Source organism: Engystomops pustulosus, chromosome 2 (genome assembly GCF_040894005.1).
Source record: "Engystomops pustulosus chromosome 2, aEngPut4.maternal, whole genome shotgun sequence".
NCBI lineage: Eukaryota > Metazoa > Chordata > Amphibia > Anura > Leptodactylidae > Engystomops > Engystomops pustulosus.
This window is the reverse complement of record NC_092412.1, coordinates 38,223,160-38,235,770: the sequence shown is the minus strand read 5'-3', so window position 1 is coordinate 38,235,770 and position 12,611 is coordinate 38,223,160. Positions and strand designations below refer to the sequence as shown.

Here is a 12,611-nt window from a genome sequence, read left to right as displayed (position 1 = left end):
GACTCTATGACAAAACATGTCAAATTGGCTTTCAAAATTACACACCCCCTTTGAGAGAGATTATTATTTAAGGGATTTTTACAGGAGTAAAATATTGATGACCTATACATAGGCCAGGTCATTGTTATCAGATTTTGAGGGGTCAGCAGTCCCATCCACACTTCATGTAACTGTTGTGCCTATGATTTCTACCATGTTTCATGCTCCTCTATGTGTCGGACGTTGCCAGGCTAGTCACCATATACATCCTGTATATACACTATACAGTTTTCTCTGGATTTACTTAAAGGGAATCTCACTGGATTTGTTGCTAAATTACTTTGAGAGAAAACACATGGCAGCATAAGATCTTGGGCAAAATGAACTGGACTCAGCTTCAGGGCAGACTAGTAAGTTGGCTAGTCTCCTCCCACTCAATGGAGTATATTTATATAAGCGGTACGGGAGGGCGTCCAGGGTCTTCACCTTCTCTGGGGCCCTTGCCTGCCCATACCTGGGCCTATATACAGATCGACAGGTTAAAAAAACACTATACTCACCTCCTCCTTCCCCACGCAGCTTCTTCTTCTCCTTTTCCTACAAACACAATGACATGGTGGAGTCACGGCTCAGAAGAGACAAAGACAAAGCCGCGGGGAGAAAAGTCGGAGGTGAGTATAGCGTTTTTTTCAATCATGTTTCATGTGGACATTTCTGTAAAGTGAGGGGCCCTGCTGTGAAAAAAACATCCAAGGAGGGGCCCTGCTGTGGCCATTTCATTAAAGGGGCCTCTGCTGTGGCCATTTCATTAAAGGAGGGCTTTGCAGTGGACATTTATTAAAGGAGTCTCTGCAGTGGACATTTCATTAAAGGTGGGCTCTGGAGTGGACATTTTATTAAAGGGGTCTCTGCAGTGGACATTTCAGTTTGATAAGTTAAAGTGTTAAAAGTTATTATGAAACGGAGAGACACTTGTCACTTTAAAAAAAAATCTTTATAACTTTGGAGTTATTTAAAAGACAAATATTTTATAATGATTATGGTATGTTTGCCCAAAGCTGTTCTATCACTTTAAATAGAACTTATCAGGTTGATTTGGGACCTTAACCCAACTACAGGTCACTATGGACCTGTGGTTTAGGGTCCCAAATAAACCTTTTTGAAGTTTTTAAATGATACGAAAATAAAAAGATAAACTTAAATACTTACCTGGATGAGATTCCGATGAGGCACATCTTACTTGCATCAGGAGATCCCGATCAGGAGATCCAGGTGTGAAGTGAAGCCACATAATACAGTATCCCGGCATCACTGTGCATGTGCCACACATAAGGCGCTTGTGAAGTGAAGCCGGGGTGCAATGTTCTGGCTTCACTTCCCGGAGATCCGCTGTCGCCAAGGGTTGGAGGGTCCATGGTAAGTATTTTTTTTTTTAACTTGAATGCCCAAAATGATATGGGGCCATTTGGGACACTAAATCACTGGTCAAAAGTGGCATTTCATGTTCCCTTTAAATCTGATTTATTATAGTGCTTAAAATAAACCCAATATATTGAAATGAAATTCAGCTCTGCTACATCTACATATGAGAGAGCCGGACTCTGTAGTAGAACAGTTGCCTTTGTTTCCAGCCCCCCTCCCCAAACTGATCAGTATAAACTGTTCCATATGCTTTGTGTCTCATTATCAATCTGCCCCATCAGTGGTGTCTGGCAGATGTCAGTGGTGAATATACTTTATGTCTTACTGCTTCACCAACTTTCAATCTGTTCCAGCATATTTGAAGCTTCATGCTGATATAAACTATAAAACCAGAGCGTGGAGGATAAATAACAAGGAAGCTACGTGTAGCGTTAAAATGAAGAGTCACATCGTAAGCGTTACTTTTATGGGCTTTACTGGGTTTACAATATTAACTGAACTCTTATCATCTATGAGAATAAGAAAGTGAGAATATTCTACTTAATAGCAGCTTTATTTCATTCAATGGAATAGAAAGACACTACTTAAGATTGGCCTTCAATATTGCAATTCCAGAAAACCCCAATACGCCCTTTACCAAGCCCTTACCAATCTCTACCATAAAAGTTTGGCAAATGTCAGCAGTTCCAAATGGTGCCCGATCATCTCCTGATGAAGTGCCTGCGCAGTTTTACACAACATAGACACAGCAACATAGACCCTAATGGGAGATAACTCGGATCACAGGCCCGCAACTCTTTAGGTACCCTGGTCTAATAAGACTATATAATAAAGGAGGGCTTACATGAAAGTGCATGGGCGTAACTAGTGATTGGTTGGCACTCTTGGAAATCCCCAGATCTGGAAGTTTTTAAATATTCCCTCTGGCTGGATTTTTAGGTCTTTGGTGATTTTGTCTGTCCTAGAGACAGGACCGAGGCTGCAGTCCAGATTGCTGTATAAGAAACAGAGCCCTTCCTGGCTCTTACTAGTCAGTCCCTAAACATAGGACCAGGGCTGAGTTAAGGTCCAAAACAATGACTCCACAGCCAACCAATCCTCCCCTTTGTGGGAGTCTGCAGAGAGGAAAGTTTGTACCCTGATACCTGCTATTACCACACACACCCGTAAAGACCCCAGGGGGATCCCTTCACTACACAGCAGCTTCCCCTCTTGTTGCATCTCCCCATTGGCCCTTACGTGCGTGGACATGGCCTTTCTCCTGGACCAAGCCATCCATGACATGAGCTGTCATGCTACGAAGATGCCAGGGAATTCCACTGCCCCCACACCGCGATCAGGCCCCAGTGCGGGGGATGTTACATAACCAATTTCAGGAGAGTGAAGTCGAGTCTGACCCTGTGATCTTATATAAACTGAAACCTCTTTTAGATGACAACTCAAAATTGCAAAAAGATGTATTTTAAAGGATTTGTGTTGCATGTAAGCCGGCGCGAAAATCCGATCGCGTGCGCCAAAAAAACCCTTTTAAAACCCTGTCCCAGCAGCGCAAAATGGAAATTTTTGGGATGTCCGACGAAAGTGTGGTCTGCGGGGCCCTTAGTAAATGAGCCCTATAAAGTCAGATAAAAATTCTTCATGATTAGACATTGGAGTTCCACTGACCAACAGGAATATGTATGTCCCCATTATTTAGTGCCTCTGCTGGCACAGATATTAATCCTCTGTAAGGACCGTGCCTGCAGAGTAAACCTCTGTATTGCGAACGCTTTTAGGACAATCATCCTCACTTTCCTGTAAGTATAATCCGTCCTCTAATTTTCTCCCTGGAAAATCATCTATAATTTCAGCTATTCAGCAAAAACACCTAAGTATGAGACCTAAGAGCACCGAGTCAATGGAAATCAGCTATTAATTCATCACCCACATTCTCCCCGTGCTGTCACTTTTACTGCTGTTTTCTGATCAATATTTCACCTTGCCAGGGGTTACTAATATTTTATGTCCCCGTAGAAGGGGGCGACTCTGTGCTGCAGGGTCGAATCCTCTGATAATATTAGTGCGATGATTGTTCACATCAATGATCAGGACTTAAAGGGGCCACTGTAAGTCCACATGTTCTCTTAAAGGGAGTTTATTAACAACAACAGGGGTTAAAACAGCATTAAGTAGGTTTTTATTTTTTAACCTTTTCCAGATTTACCTTTTTTTGTCTTCCAGTGTTAATACAGCAAAGTCAGTTTTTATCTATGTGATAAAATATTAATCATAGTTTGTACCATTGGTTAACTGGGCGGCAATTATCACCATTTGAAGTGGCCTGGTGGCTCTTACGAAATCCTGGAGACCTGAAGACTGGTCTGTGCAGACTTCAAAAGACACATGAGGGCACATTCACTTACCCGGTCCTGTCGCGATTCCCACTGTGCGTTCCCCGGCAATCATGGACTTTGGCGCGATTAACTAAGACCGTGCGCCCGATATCCTGCATGTGTCGCTTCCCCACTCAGGTCCGACAGAGTTCACTTTCTTCTTCCTGGTGCATTTAAGTGCATGTCTTGCAACACAATTTAAATGTTAAACCCCATGCTCAGTCCGAATCCGTTGGATTGTCCGATGCCCCCCCCCCCCCCCGATTCATGTCGTATGAAAGCCAGCAACAAAATCTGATCACATGTGCCACAATACCCTTTTAAATGCGGCGCATAAGAGTAATCGTCGGAATATCCGATGTTTGTGGGGTCTTACCCCCCCCCACTTACCCTACCTCCAAAAAGACAGAGAACTTTTTAAATATTCCTGGACTCTCCTCCTTCATTAGCCTTTTGGCCAATCATGAAAGACATTGTTGGCTAATTAACCTATGGGGGTTCTGAAACCTGAACCAAACAGAACATGCTGGAGGTAGCTTTAGACTGAAAGTGATCCTTATTTCTCCTACCTCCAAAGAAAATCAGGATTGACTTTAATGTGTAAGTTTCTGTTTGCTGTGTTGTGTGTCATTTTATTTTGTAAGTTTTTAGCATCTTTATATAAGCACTGAACTCCTTTTTGAATCAAAGCTTTTTACTTTTAATGTTGGTCTCTGTATTCTGAATCTATAGCCTTGTAAAGTGTGGTTAGCTGTGTGACTGCTAGAGTGCTGAGCGTGTCTAATGGGGTAATAGGGTGACTGCTTGGATGTATATTGGGAATTCCTATTGATCCCAGTTTTAATTCAATAAGTGGTGGAAGCATATGTTCATAATTGGAGTGTGAGGACTGTCTGAGGTGTGATTTATGCTCAATATGTGTCCTGAGTGAAAGGTGAAGGCAAGATTGACTGAGCTAAATAAATTAACCTCGCACCCCAATGGCACCCAAGTCCCATAACGTGGTAGTGCTTTTCTGTGACAATGATTAAAGTTCCCTATTGAAGAAAAAACGGTGAAGAAGGGGCCCTTCCTGCTGGTGCACCCTTCCTTTTTCTATGGGGAACTTCAATCATTGTGTAAAGTAAGTGGCACCATGCAAATGTAAATACAGATCCAATGGGGCACTGAGAAGCTCAGTTTACAAAGAAAGGTAGTGCATTTTCTCTAAAATTACAGATTATTGAGGTAAAGGAAAGTTATGTTTAGGTCTTTACTAAGCTTGGGGTTAGGTTGGACTGGACTATAAAAGTGCCTGGATCATTTAACAAAATCTTGGGCCCAGGTGAGCTGGCACCATCCATACTTCCCTTAGGTTATGCCTCAATTTAGAGGTGACTTTAAAGGGTCCCCATAGCTTCCCTAAGTGGCCTTCACTTTGTATAATGCCTCCACTCTAGCGTCCCACCAACAGTGTATTATGCACCACTGCCTGTGGCACACCACTACTGTACCCTCATTGTAATGCCTGCTTCACGGGGGGCCCCACCCACTTTTAATGCCTCCGCTTCTTATTCTCCCCTCCCCTTATAGTGCCCTCTTTCCTTTAGTTTTTACTTTAAATGCCCATTTCTTTTATAACTCCTCTCTGAATGTGCCCCCACTGATAAAAGCCCCCTACCATTGCCAATTAACCCGCCACTCCTTGTTTTTCCCCATCAGCTGAAACTTTACCGCCAGAGTAATCATAACCTGTGTTTTTTTATAACCTTCCAGGCGTGATGACATCATAACATCTGACCCCCTCGGCCTCAGAGCTGCAACAGAATGGTGGAATGGGAAGTGGACAACTTTTTTCTTCACCAGTTTATTCAATTATAGTTGAATCTGGTACATACACCCTCCACTGGGACCCTGAAATCCAAGTCTATCCCACCGAATCCTGGATCCAGGAGGTATTTGTGTAGGTTCAATGGGTGGTACCTGCATCGATCAGACATAGGAACAATTCTTTAACTTTATACAGATAAGATTTACAAAAAACATGATTATATGTCTAGCTGTACATAATAAACACGTTCTGTACCCAAATGGAGTCAAGATTATCCTTCAAAATCTCAAAACATTATAATCATATGTAGAAAAACAGTTTAGAAAAATGTCACAGGCAAGAACAATTTCAAACTATGGTAAAAAGAACATTCATAGATTCATAGATGGGTCCGTCCCATCGCAGCTCCTATATTACAGTCTCCTATAAACCTTCATATTACAATGTCACTTTTTGAATAATTCCGTCCTCCCTCTTGAAAAGAGCAGCCTCTGTACTTAGCCGTGATTAATGATATCAGGGACATTACACAGACCGCATGCAGGTGTAGATGTCACCGATAAGGACTTTTTGTACCAAGTACAGCACAAGACAAACCGAGGGATGTTTTTTTTTTCTTTACCATGTGATGCAGACACAAAGAATATGGATGAGATGGATGACATTGCAGAGAAATTGAAATGTACGGCTGCAGAGTCACCGCTGTCTGGGACTGGTATTGTTCTCCGTACTGCTTGCACTCTATACACACTATGTTACAATTATTATTGTCCATAAGTATAAATTATACATGAACTATTGTTATTCTGAACACTCACAACTTCTCCAGGCAGGCGGCTGCACATCACATTCCTAGAACAGCTGATTTATCCGAATTCCAGGGATAAACATCCGCAGTAAAGCAAACTCAGAACTGCTGCTAAGTTGGAGCGGATGATACAATATCTGTAGGTTCCAGATATGAGGAGTTATTCATTCATGACTATTGTCTGTGGCATATGAAGTCAACCAAAAACTTTTTGTGTAGCTAACTTTTGAAAAACGGGCACAGTGTTAGGGCTAATACAAACAGACATAGTAAGATGGGCAGCACTGTGGTTCAGTGGTTAGCACTACAGCTTTGCAGCGCTGGGTCACATCCAGGACAACATCTGCAAAGAGTTTGTACGTTCTTTCTGTGTTTGCGTGGGTTTCCTCTGGTTTCCTCCCACACTCCAAAACATACTGATTCGATTGTGAGCCCCTTGGCAGCTTTGTACAGCGCTGCGTAATCTGTGTGCGCTATATAAATAAAGGAATTATTATTAAATCCATGAAACATGGACCAGGGCCTAATAATATGTGGGGGTAGACGCTACACCCTACCAAGTGATGGCTGAAGGATGCCATGGTAGCGCTTTCCTGGCGCTGGGACTCATTCACACTCATCAGGGCCAACACGGTAAAACAAGAAGAACGGGGCCATGTGGTGACAAGGTTCCCCTCGGGCACTCCCTGTGTATATGACGAATCATAGCTATTGTTAATGGGGGGACGTTTTAACTATTATGATTGTTTATTAAAGTAGGTATCAATTTTTCTCATGACGTGCTACTATAATAAGAAAATGACATGTAAAATGCACTTTATATTAATATAATATTTAAATCAACCATTTTTGTATCTAAAAGCGATTTTATTAACATTCGTCAACTTTATAGCCTAGAATTTAAAATAAACATTGAGCCAACTATGAATAAAATTGTTCACATACCTACTGTACCTGTATAGACTATGTAGTTATACAGCAGATCTATATGCACTTATATAGAGAGAACAATACAACTCCTTAAAATCCCATAAATACAAAAGAATGTTGCGTCCACAAGATCCACAAGGTACAACACAAACAACATCATACCCAAGGTAAATACAGCAGCAGAGCCAAGATCATACCATAGATACAGCCCCAGAAATAAGTTTCTACATATTTACAGCACCAGAACAGAGAGAAGTAGAAAAAATAAAGCCCCAGAACCCGACTCGGTGCCATCTTAGCACAAACTTAATATTGTTATATAGATCACGATTATTTCCCTACAGTAGCCACTGCAGTGCACTCACAGTAGCCAACAAAGTCAAAGTGGCCACCTAATATAGTCAATATAGTAACGGTGCACCCAAAGTACTCAATATAGTGACAAAGCCCCCACACAGTAGGCAATATAGTCATCTTGCTCCAATACAGTAGCAAATGTAGCCAGCATGCCCCCACACTGTAGCCAATATAGTTACAGTGCTCCCACAGTACCCAATATAGTAACTGTGCCCCACAATAGCCAATATAGTAACAGTGCCCAACTACTCTAGTCAACCAGTTATGATGCACCTAAAGTTGCCAGTATAGTCACAGTGCCCCCATACAGTAGTCGAGATAGTCTCAGCCCCCCCAAAGAGTAGCCAATATAGTCACAGTGCCCCAAACAGTAGCCAATACAGTCATAGTGCATCTACATAGCCATCATAGTCCCAGGGTCCCCAACAATAGCCAATGTAGTCGCAGGGTCCCCAACAATAGCCAATAAAGTAATGGTGCCTCCACAGTAGCTTTATAGTAAGGGTCGTTCTCATCATTTTGTCCCTAGAAAATAGTTGAAGTGACATTTAACTTCTGTACCTCACAACTGTTGGGTGACCCTTGAGAATAAGAGGGACCCCACTCAGTGATGGGATGTAGGTTCATTCAAACATGCCCAGATGTGCTCTCATACCCCTCATTTTAGTTTCTTCCACCACTTGTGCTAGTGGTGAAATCTGAAGTACTGCATCACTTCAAGGGCCCAAGTTTTAGCAGAACCCCAAAAAAATTGTATCTTGGGATACCAAGATGCAGTAGTTCCAGACCTTCTCTTATCTTTGATCTATCCCGCTCATTCTAGGGCATCACACCAAGGGGCAAAGTCTAGAATTAGGGGGCCTCAAGACCTAGGTTTACATGGGGCCCCCAAAATACCAATGTCATTTTAAAATTTACTGAGCATCATCACTTGGAGTAACCAATCTTATTGAGAGATATAGCAAGCCCCGAGCACAGTTACTACTAGCAGGATTATAACATTTGTTGTTGACAGAAAGGATAAAATAGAAGCAAAATGCAAGAAAACAAATAACTCAACATGAAGAATTTGGGCAATAAAGAAATTACGATGAAGAAAATAAATATGTTTTGTCCAATCTTTCACAAAACGTTTCCTGGGGGTTTATGTACTAATGATTCGAGAAGCGTGACAATTATTTCTCAATGTTTCCGCTGTTCTACAAGCCTGAAATTCCTTCATTTGGAATGCTCATGGCAAATTCCAGGGAATGAACAGACTTCTCATCTGTAATCCTGACCAGTGTATTTTGTCTAGATGTCAACTTTATCCTTAAAGGGGTTTTCCTGGAATTACAATTGATGACCTATCCTCTGGACTAACCATCAATATCATTTCATCATTTGCATCCTGGTGGTCTAGAGTATAAAAATACATTTCTGTTGAGTGCATCGGTTTTGCTGTCATAGGACCCACTACAGACAGTGGGCCACATTTATAAATCCAGTATTCTGGCGTAAACTGCACATAAATATATGTGCAAACTACTTGAACATGTATTTATGAAGGGTTTTATGCCAGTACAATGTGCACCTAAAGGGTCATTCCAGTGCTTATTTGCACTGGCCGCTACATTTATGCCGGGATTAATGCAGACAATGGGACAGATTTACTTACCCGGTCCTGTCGTGATCCCGCGGTACATTGTCTGACGTGTATTCGGGTCTGCCGGGATTCACTAAGATCGTGCGCCCGATTTCCTGCAGGTGTCGCTTCTGCGCCGAGGTCCGCCGGAGTTCACCTTCTTCTTCCTAGTGGATGTAAGTACTTGATCTTGTGGCAGAATTGTTTTTTTAAATTCTGTGTTTTTTCCGAATCCGTTGGGTTATAGGACGGCCACGCCCCCTGATTTTTGTCGCGTGAAAGCCGGCGCTGGTGCGCCACAATCCGATCGTGCGCGCCAAAAACCCGGGGCAATTCACCCCAAATCAGTGATATTTGGGAAACCCGACGAAAGTGCGTCGTTTGGACCCTTAGTAAACGACCCCCAATGCGCCAGTCTTCAATAATTAATTAGTTTCCAGCATTGAAATAAGTTGTACCCCATACTTCTGGATAGAACTTTTAAAAATTTTATATTGATCAATTTTATTTATGACCCTTCAAACTAGAGTAAAACTTCTCAATGTAAAGTCTTTTTCAATGTAGGGCCTGCTAAGCTGTAGCCTACCCTGCTTATAACTAGTGATGAGCAAACTGCAATGGTTGGTTCCATGACGAACATTGCGGACCCAGGTTCAGCATCAAGTTTACCCCCCTGCTGGTAACATCTGCGATCCATGCTGACACCAATCATAGGTGTCAACTTTTTAAATTTCACCATACACTCTACCATTTTTCCTAGGTCCATTGCTCCTCGCCACAGGGATCCTCAGGAAAATGCAGGGTCCACTCATCCCTACTTATAACATTAAGAAGCAATATTGACCAGGGCCAAATCCTGCATAGGGCTAATTTCCTTCTAGAATTACAGTTACACCCACATGTATTGTGCAGGATGAAGAAGGGTTTGCAATATTTACTGGGGTCATATATCACGAAAACAGAGCTTCTGATGCCAATTGTTATGTTATAGTAGGGTGTTACAGGCGGTCCCCTACTTAAGGACACCCGACTTACAGACGACCCATAGTTACAGACGGACCCCTCTGCCCCCTGTGACCTCTGGTGAAGTCTCTGGATGCTTTACTATAGTCCCAGACTGCAATAATCAGCTGTAAGGTTTCTGTAATGAAGCTTTATTGATAATCCTTGGTCCCATTACAGCAAAAAATTTAGAAACTCCAATTGTCACTGGGGCAAAAAAATTTTTTGTCTCAATCTACCATTAAAAAATATACAGTTCTGACTTACATACAAATTCAACTTAAGAACAAACCCATGGACCCTATCTTGTATGTAACCCGGGGACTGCTGGTATAGCCTTACAAATTGGGAACATAATTAGTATACAATGGAGCTTTGGTCCACAATGGAAACCCTAATTGTATGCCGTCACAGTATGGATGCCAAAGGTGTATGATGGAGAACATTGGCGTTCCTTTGGGTTTTGTAGTGGTTATCTTTACTTTGCCAGCAAGAATAGAGCTGTATGATGCACAATTCTGCAAGAGCCGCCAACAAAGCCTCCAATAGAAATGGGAATATTGTCTTATACTGAATATTAAAGGAACTCTATGGGGCACATTTACTTACCCGGTCCTGTGGCAATCCCCAATCCGGACTGTCCGACGAGGATGAAGTCTTCCACGATTCACTAAGATTGTGCTCCCCAGATCCAGTAAGTGTCGCTTCCACGCTGAGGTCCGCCGCAGTTCACCTTATTCTTCCCAGTGTATGTGAGTGCATGTCTTGTGACACAATTTAAATGTAAAATCCTGCCCCCACAATTTCTGTCGCATGAAAGCTGGTGTGGATGTGGCAAAATCTGATAGCGTGCGCCAAAATCCCCTTTTAAATGCGCCGCAAAATGGTAATTGTCGGAATATCCAACGTTTGTGCGGTCCGCGCTCCCTTAATAAATGAGCCCCTATATTCTGGATTCTGCTGAAACAATGAAGAGAAGACTTCTCATATCATAGGAACTCCTACCACAATGTTATAGACCATTGATGGAGAACCTTTTAGAGATCGAGTGCCCAAAATGAGACCCAAGACACACTAGCTTTTCCCAAAGTGCCAACACGGCAATTTAGGCAGTAACAAACCTATTGCTACCAGAATCTTTGAGCTCCAATTCCACCCTGTCCACACCTTCTTACTCTTTGGACAGGACCATGCAGCACAGGATGGGTCACTTTACAATAGCAGGGCACTACTTGGACTGCCTGAGACTGCAGGAAGATGCCTTGTCTGGCAAACTCTGTGCATGGGAGACAGCCCGTGTGCCCACAGAGAGGCCTCTGAGTGCCATCTCTGGCACCAGTGCCATAGGTTCGCCACCACTGTTATAGACTGTGCTGTGTCTTTACTTATCTCCACAATTTTTATGAACATCCATCACTTGGCATTCATTTGTCCAATTTTTTCTCTCTATCAAATCTACAGTGGAAACCGCTAATGGTGATGCATTAACACTAATTACATTGTCCGGAGCTACAATTAGCAGCAATGATCATGGAATGAGCAATATGTAGAAATACCTATAATTAATTCCACTTAGCATGACCCAACCTATTGTGGACGAATGACTCATTTCAGGGATAATGGATTACATCCAGAAACACAGCATGGGTATAGTGCCAGCTGCTTTGTGCCAGGAGCATGGCACGGGTTTACTATATTGTACAGATGTGTGAGCTATTTCTGAAAGGTTTTGTGTCCCCGTGGTGAAAATATATTTTGTGTAACTCATCTAAAACCTATTTATTTATTTTGTACGCCACCTTTAAATGAATGTGATTGCAGTATTTCTGCTTGCCCACTACATGTGGATGGAGCCTTTTGCCTCCAGCTCCATAATATTTAAAGTTCTGCAAGTGGGGCGATTTATCACAAGTGTCAGAGCAGAACTCTACTAGTTGCCCCTGGCAACCAATCAGAGCTCAGCTTTCATTTTCCCACATCTCTTTATAAAACTAAAGCTGAGCTCTGATTGGTTTCCATTGGTAACTAGAACAGTTTTACCTCAGAAACTTCCGATACATCTCCCCCCTGATGCTAGAATTAGCAAAAGACAGCTAATATATATATATCATACACACCATAAACACACAAACAGCATATATAAATATAAATATATATATATATATATACACACAGATACATTTAAAGATACATGTAAATATACATAGGTACATATATTTTACTTACCTCCTGCACCTCCATGTTGCTGCGTCGTACCCATCATGTGACCTCACGTAACCCGCCATGTGACATCGTTTGAGGAGGACT

At 42.2% G+C, this 12,611-nt stretch overlaps 1 long non-coding RNA gene across 1 annotated transcript in view; it reads left to right on the top strand.

Annotated features, from left to right (window-relative positions):
- Positions 1 to 5,723, top strand: part of LOC140117506 (uncharacterized) — a 28,243-nt gene extending 22,520 nt beyond the window's left edge. Inside the window, exon 3 of the long non-coding RNA XR_011853031.1 lies at positions 5,529 to 5,723. This is a non-coding gene — a long non-coding RNA (uncharacterized lncRNA). The remainder of the gene's footprint in view (positions 1 to 5,528) is intronic.
- Positions 5,724 to 12,611: the final 6,888 nt, after the last annotated feature.